The sequence below is a fragment of the Lolium rigidum genome, chromosome 4, assembly GCF_022539505.1.
Source record: "Lolium rigidum isolate FL_2022 chromosome 4, APGP_CSIRO_Lrig_0.1, whole genome shotgun sequence".
Taxonomy (NCBI): Eukaryota; Viridiplantae; Streptophyta; class Magnoliopsida; order Poales; family Poaceae; genus Lolium; species Lolium rigidum.
In genome coordinates this window covers 249727888-249736576 of record NC_061511.1, presented here as the reverse complement: position 1 = coordinate 249736576, position 8689 = coordinate 249727888, and positions in this window count along the sequence as shown.

Here is an 8689-nt window from a genome sequence, read left to right as displayed (position 1 = left end):
TTGATCATGGCCGCGGCGACGACAACGACGGCGATCACCTCCACGCCCCCGGTGCCTGGTGGCTGGGTCAATGCCCCGTCCGTGCATCCATCAATGTTGGCGCCAACACGAAGGCCACCTACATTTGTTCGCCTGTTTTAACTCAGGCGAACACTCGTCTGCCGATGAACTATCGATCCAATCTATCCATATCCAGTGTGCCGTGTTCTCGCGAGTGCTGGATCTGGCTCGCCAAATAATGCAGTGGCGCGTACACTGGAGAGTACCCACATAGATCACTCTCTGTCCAGAGATAGTTGCTGCGGCAGAGGAGATCGAACAGGGCGGCGTGAGGGCGACGCGTATCCGCTCGCGCTGCATCAATTTCGGCTCTACGTACGTATCCGCGCGCATCCCCGTGCTGTGCTGTTCACTTCTTCATCCAGGGAGAAGAAACAAAACAGGCTGTAGCTGTACCGCCGATCTGCGTACTACAAGCATGCATGCATGAGATCGATCGATCGATCGATAATTCGCAACAACACACCAAAAGACATCCTTCGATCCACCGACCATGCAATGCAGAGTGGACTACACAACGAGCAGGACCAAATAAATGGACAGAGTACACATCGACAAGGAGAACACACACACAGCGGAGAAGTTTCTCCTCATACGCCATTGGTTCCTGGATCCGTCATAGACCTTCAAACCTCGAAACAGTGTAAAGTTCTTCGTATGTATTGTTTAGTCTCATGCATCCTACCTCTAGTTCTAAACATATATCACTTAATTTCTGCTGTTCTTGTATTTCACTTAGTGAAACATTTCAGCCTTGAGGGGTCTAAGCACGAGCCATTTTTCAATTGAAGTTACACTTTGTATGGCCTAACTATGTAAAGATAAATAAACCTTGCAATATCTGATGCATACATCATGAAAATATATTTCATGATGGTTCTTGTAATATAAGTTTATACGGAGTATTGCATATGTGTTTATATTTTTCGTATATATATTTAGTTAAACCTTATTTTTAAAACTATGACTAGAAATTATATGTAACAATAATTTGGGACTGATGGAGTATAGAGCAGGCAGTGCAGTTGTTGTCGCCAAACCATCATGAAGTACATTAGGATAGCACTTGCACTGGTACTCGAGGTTGTAGTCGCATTGGGCTGGGTTCTTTGTCAGTTTAATTGGAGAACACACTTTTTTTAAAATCTGAAAGAAGGGCAAAAGCTTTGCCCAATTTCATTAGTTAAGGTATAGTTTACATGAAAGAAATGCAAAGAGCACAACAACAAATGAAAGGTCTACTCTTACGGCATCAAAGAACTCAAACATTCCGCGCCCGCAAGGGACCACAAGTTAGCCTCATTCTTAATTCTATCTAGAAGAACCGTCGGTGGGGCGTGCTTGTCCTTGAACAACCTAGCGTTCCTTTCGCTCCAAATCTCCCAAGAGGCGAGGAGGGTAATAGATGCCAAACCCTTTTGTTCGGTCATCACGCCCCACCAAGAGAGCGTAGACATGGTTGGCCAAGCTTGGAGATCAAGAAGATGGAGGCCGAGCCAAGACTTGATGAGCCCTGACAAGGGAGCTCCTCGGCAATGCCTATCATGAGGTCTTAGGGTTAACGGAATCCTGCAGGCTAACACGAGACATCGGATACCAAACGATCATGGAGAGAGATTTACCCAGGTTCGGGGCCCTTGATGAGGTAAAACCCTTACTTTCTGCTTGTCTGATCTTGATTTATCGAGTAGAATATGTTCAATGGGGTAGCCGATAGACTACTATGCTCGACTCCCCAGGAGGCAAGGATTCTAGGGTTTGTGTATGCTGAGTTGCGATGGTTTTGTGTATTGTTGTTCTGTCGTTCGGCAGGTCCTCTCATGGCCTTTATATAGGAGGCCAGGTCTCGAGAGTCTTGTCCGAGCTCAACTAGGTTACAATGAGATCTAAACTAATCCTTCCTTTATTGACGTATTCTTGCCTTGCTCGTCAAGAATCCATCTTCTGATAGGTTTCCTTCGTTGCAACCGACGTGCGGGTCCACTTTGATCTTGGATAATCTTCGTGGGCTTCTAGTTGAGCCAAGGGATGTAGACTAATGTCGGGTAACCGAAGGGTAATGCCCACATCAAGCCCCCAAAGGCTAATGGTATACCTACAATTGACAAAAATATGATCCGCCGACTCGAACACCCTATTGCAAAGGGGGCAATTTCCACAATTAGTCCAACCCGGCCACTAGTCACAGCCTATTTTGAACAAGAAGTAAACTTGATCTTAGGCGGAGCCCAAGTTTTCCACACCAAGGAGCTAACCGGGGACAAAATAGCTCCAAAGAATTGTGCCTTATAAGCGGATTTGGAGGAGTATAGCCCATTGTTGGTGAGGTTTTAAGAGATCTCATCCATCACCTCCTCGCGAAGAACAACTTCTCTTAGCATAGCCCAAAGAGATAAACCGTTCATGATCAATTTGGAACGTATATTCTTTTTGCAGAACTTTCACAAGTTCAATGCCATACGAATCATCAGATAGAAGTCATAGAACTCCTGATCTGCAGACGGGTCCATAATATACCTAGGTGTTCAGATATGACACTGCCAACTGCAGTTTGTATTGGACTCTAGTCTGAAGGTAAGTGGCACTGCAGTCTGCAGTAGTGTAATACCCATACTAAAGTTTTGAAGCAACCACTCGTAGCTATCATGCCAGGTCGCCACTTTTGGCACGGCTCCTCCTTCCAGGTTCCAACTGTGCGTGCGACCTCCATGTTCCACTAGCTTGCAAGTAGCGCAGCACTACTAGCTAGAGACGATCGAGTCCTTGTGCCCATAATTACTTGTCTCATCTTGGGCTCTTTTTGCAGCCGAAAAGGACGCAAATCTTGGGTGCCCATATCCTACATCTAATCTAATGGTAAACGCGTCCTACATCGATCGAGATGCATACATTGTACAAGGTTTTACTGTCTGCGAGCTCGATCAGTCGACTATGCAAAGTAAGTGGAGTGTAGACTGTGGTAGTATACATGATGCTGGTGAATCATACACCGCCATGGCAGCACCTACCCCGTGGGCGTGGTTTGGGGTCCTCCCGATGGAGGGAGCAAACCGATAAATGGACAGCGTACAGATCGACAGGACGCACAGCAAAGAAGCTTCGCCCGATACGCCACTCCTTTCACCGTTAATGGAGCCGCAGGACCACGAGTTTGCATCTTGAACCATCATCATAACTGAAATCCATGAGCAAAGCAGCTGCATCTGCTCATAACGAATGGGAAGCCTCCCCAGGCAGCATCGGCCTCCGATCTTTTATCGGCTTAATGGAGAACAGAAATAGCCTTTGATGCCAAGCAATGCCTGGATCGCCGTACATGTTTCTGCACTCAAGTTGTGCCTAGCTCCTCAGCAGGAACCATTTAGGGCATGGTCCGTTTGTTCATGGATTTCAAATATGATGGAATTTTTGCGGAAACAGGAACAAATTCAATGCCATGTGAGCCAGCGAAAACTAACTCCTGACTTGTAGTAACCTTGTAATGCCAGGCTTAAAAAACCTATGTAACTTTTTTATATCTAATCGGACAGCAGAACGACTGCCTTTAACCTCATAAAAACAACCTGAGCTGCAAACCTTATTATTTACATGCAGATTTTTCAGAGTTAACAGTGGCATCTCAGAGCAGCTTGTATAGAGGACCAGAGCCATGGTTAGAGGTGAGTGGCACTAGAGGTTCAGCAGTAGTCCTACACCGCTTTTGGCCCAGCTGCCCCTTCCAAGTGCCAACAGCGCGGCGCTCCATGTTGCGCTAAGTACTCGAGAGACTGGAGACGATCGAGTCCTCTGCTCATAATAACCTCTCATGTTTGTTACCGTTCGTTTTAGAGATCTACTATCGCATCTTCGTGGTAACAGCGACTGCACGCGCGTCGCGGTTCGCCTGCCTAGCTTTTGGCCTTTTGGGGCCGAAAAGGACAGAAAACTGTAATCAATCAAGCACTACGTTGCTGATAAATGCATGCAGGCATCGTGTGATACTACAATCTTTAACTGCATGCCCACGTAGCTAAACAGCATGTTTGTTCACGACGGGATTTCAGTTTACATGGCCGAACGCCTCCTAAAACGACGAACTCAGGCCATCTCCAACGCTACCTCCCCATTTGATCCGCGAGTCTTCAAAAAAATCGTCGCAGATAAAAAGCAAGGGGAGTGACTATTTCTTAGTCGTTCTCAGTCAGACTGCCATCAAATCTCAGTTGCAACTCATGTTGCAATCGATGGCTAGCACGAATCATGAAGTAAATCTGACGATGTAAAACTTAACTGAGCATGAAGCTAATTCTCAGCTAGCTGAGAACTAGCAAATCCCATGCCCAGCGTGGCGATCCATTGGGTGGATGTCTGCGTGGCTATCTGACTAGACCCTAGGCCAACATTTGGTGTGTGCGGACATAGCGCAAGCGTGGCTCGTGTTCTCCATTGCCCTCCACCTGGGCCGTCAGTCGGTGTCCCACCGTCGGTCAACGACTGCCAATTTGCCTTCGTATCTGCCACCACCGCAGCGATGCGGCCGAATCCGGTGCCTTTTGCCAGGCGAGGTTGGGTGGTCTTGCCGTGCTGGAGGACCTTCATCACCGCGCTGCTCATTCATGAGCACAATGTGGCGCAAATTCCGGAGTACCGTGGCTCCATCAAGGGACATGTCAGGGCTTTGGACTGAAAAAGAGAAATCAGCCATGTGTTGCTCTTCGCGACTATTTCCACCACATCAAACCACTGTACACTACTGCATTGTTCCGCCGCCGGTTTTGGATGTGAAGATCATTGTTCCGCCGACTCATGGAAGGAGTCAAGAGTAACGGCGACTCCTTCATTTGCAAAGAGGAGGTAATTGGACAGGTGCGCTTCTGTATGCACATCAGCGATTAGATTGCTTGCATATGGCATTGCTGGTGATCTAGTGGATGAGTATGTGCGGCTGAGTGTGTCCACCTGCCTAGACTTAATGTATAGATTCTGCAGCGCAGTAGTTGTTGTGTTCGGTGAGGAATATTTGATAGAACCAATGTTGTGGACGCAACCCGTCTGTTGTCAATCAACACTTTTGGAGGGTTCCCTGGGATGCTTGGCAACATAGACTGCATGCATTGGCAGTGGAAAAAATATCCAATTGGTTTACATGGGCAATACAAGGGCTATTCTTTGTTCAGAACGGCTGGTTTACATAATTACATCAACGTGTTGCAATGCTCTCTAAGTGTTCGATAAGCTTGCTGAAGGCAAGTCCCCGAATGTCCAGTTTGAGGTTAATGGATACCACTATGATAAGAGGTACATTGGTCTAGTTGAGGGCTTCTATCCACCTTGGGCTACATTGATCATGACAATCCAGCGCCACGTCTTAGTTGGAGATGTCTTAAGTAACAGACCGTTGAATATAGGCTTCACACATGTTCTAACAGATGATAAATGGGAAACATGGATAGACCTTGTCCGAAGACTAATGGAAGTAACTTACGGATGAACTAGATAGTTTAAAGTGGCGACTATAACTGGTGTTTTTTCGGTTAAGTCCATATATGCTGATTATATGAATGGACATACCGTCTTTCTTAAAAAAATATATGTGGAGAATTAAGGTACTGCTGAAAATAAAGATTTTTATGTGGTTTCTCTTTAGAAAAGTGTTTCTTACTAAAGATAAGCTTGCAAAAAGACGATGAAATGAGTGTACTAAGTGTGTGTTTTGTGGTTCTCACGAAACTATTGACCACCTATTTATTTTATGCACTTTTGCTCGTCTAGTTTGGAGAGTAGTTCACTTTACTTTTAATATCTCTCCTCGAGCTAATGTAACAAATATGTTTGGGAATTGGCTTATGAGGTCGATAAGAAAATAAATGCTCGAATTCGCGTGGGAGTTTGTGCTTTAGTTTGGGCAATATGGAATTATCGAAACGATGTTGTGTTTAAGAGAGGGGCAAAGCCAAAAAAAAATTGCAGGTTATCCACATGTGGTCTTACCTTTTTCCTGTGGAACAGCGGGGACCTATGGATACTGGCTGCAATCGAATGATGACGGTCGTTCGGGCTATCTTTAGGCAGGGTGGCTGGCAACATTCTAAGTGCATAGAAGATGCATAGATGCCATTTATGTTCTTTGTTTAGGTGGCTGATTTTTGCTGCTACTTTCAGTGATCCTTGAGTTGTAAAACTGATATTTTAAACATTGCAATGAAATAAAGGTTGTGTGTGTCATTTCGATGCAGGGGCCGGGGCGATGCTCCCATTTAGAAAAAAATGCCGTTGAGAAACATTCAAGATTTGCTAAAAAGAAATAGGATACTAGGAAATATCTGCATGTGTGGAGTCTTCTAAGATCATTGGGATATTATTGTTCGGCACCCTGCTCGAACATGGAGCCTTCAGACCATGTGCGAGGTGATGTCCGCCTATGTTATCATGCACAACATGATTGTGATGATATTCACAACATATAATACAAAAACTCATACTAGATGCAAATAAAACCAAGATTTAATCTAGAAAGAGCCAAGATCTAATCTAAGAAGATGCAAGCAAACGAGTAAGATCAGATCCACACACCCTTGTAGAACGCTAAGCGGAAACGTCAATATCGCGGTTGATGTAGATGTTCTCATCCGCGATCCAATACGATGAACGGCGCAGCGAGTGATGCCTCCGAGTTATGCACATGTGCAACACAACAACGTCTCATCCTTCTTGATCCATAAAGTATAGATGGAGAGTAGATGGGATCTAGATGCCAACAACGTGGCAACGGTGGTGGCTATGGTGGAAAGCTCCACGGGTAAGGCTTCGCATACGCACAGGAGGGAGGAGGAAGAAGAGATGCATCAAGAGCTATGGCGGCTAGATTTGAAGTGCCCCTAGCCCCTTTCCCTTCCGAATACATGATGGGGGATGACCAACTTGCACCCCCTCCAGGTTGAGGGGTGTGGCCACAAAGGGTGGAAGAAAAGTTTCCTTCCCCTCCCTCCTCCCAAGTTGGTGGCCCCCTTTTAGGGTTTCCCTTAGCTGGCTGCATGGGCCTTATGTTATTGGTACACATGCCCATGTAGGCATGGGCACCACCACTTGCTCCATGTGGGCCCTCTAGGTGGTGTGGGGCCCATAGATGGCCCATTTGGAACATTCTAGAACTTATTTGATACGATACTGGGAAAATCCCAAAAAATTCGAAACCCTTAAAAGACTTTCCCATATATGAATTTTATTATCCAAACTATAATAAAGCTCCTCATGATATTCTAGATCCCATCCGAGATTCTGAATAATATTTTATCTCACTATTATTAATATCACATAACTAACCTAGCGTTATTGAGCATTATGTGTGTGACTCTACGGGTCATACAATATGTGGACATGATCGAGATACCTCTCCAATCAATAATAAATAGAGGGACCTGGATGACCATAATGAGTCCTACACATTCAATGAAGATCTTTATCTGTTGAGCCACGATATCAAACATTCAAACAATCCCATATTTCGTTCCCTTTGTCTCGCGATATTTTACTTTCCTAAGATTCGATCGTTGGTTTCACCATACCTAGTTCAGTCTTGTTTCTAGTGAGTACTCTTTACTCGTACCGTAATACAACATTTCTTGTGACCGACTCATTAGTCACATGCTTGCAATCAATATAGAATGTGTGTTACTTGAGCGGGCGCTGAGTATACCGATTTATCGGCCGATTCATCGTGAATCGGGGTAACCGATAAGATTTCACCATATCGACCAATTTATCGCGGCACCGATATTTTGGCCGATTTTCTGACTGAGAACCGATATTTCGCTCGATTTGCACTCTGGTGACCGATATTTCGGCCAATTGATAGTGAATTTTCGCTGAAATTTGGTATGGTAGTTGATATTTTCGTCACATGGTCTTGTAGAACTGTGCATTAGCTTATTTTTCCATTTTTATTGATTCAAATGCAAAGAATCAAGGTAATACTTATGCTCAATGCTCAAATATTATTTTTACATGTCATATTATAGAAAATTTAGTGCTGAAAATTAGAATTTACAAAAAATTAAGCCAATAAATGGGCAACAAATAAAAATGACTAATCGGCCGATAAGCGATTAATCTCCATTTTGAAGCTGACTGATAAGTTAAGATTAACGATTTCTTGAACATTGCTTTTGGTACATACTACTCAACAAGTACTTTCTAAGATACTGAATATCACCTTTATAATCACCCAATTATGAAGTGACGGTTGATGTCCCAAATTATTCTGCCGGTACTAGGGAGTAGTATAATCTCATGGTCTAAGGATGAATGTATTTGACATTGGAAAATTACATCATTTTAATCATAGTGAAACGATCATATTGCTTGACTTACTAGGGCTTCTCCATCACTGTCATTCTTCTCATGAAATGACTCCATTGTTAGTTGATAACGCATGTCTTTGTTAGGAATCGTTAACCAACGGACTAGTCGATCTAGTATAGGTTTACTAGGGACATTGTCTTATTTATGAGATCACACATGTAGTATGTTTCTGGTTAATATAATTATAGCATGGAGTATAAACGTTTATCATGAACACGAAATATGATAATAGCATTATTATTATTATGCCTCATTTCAAACAGATTGTTGCGTAAGAGTGTGATGATTC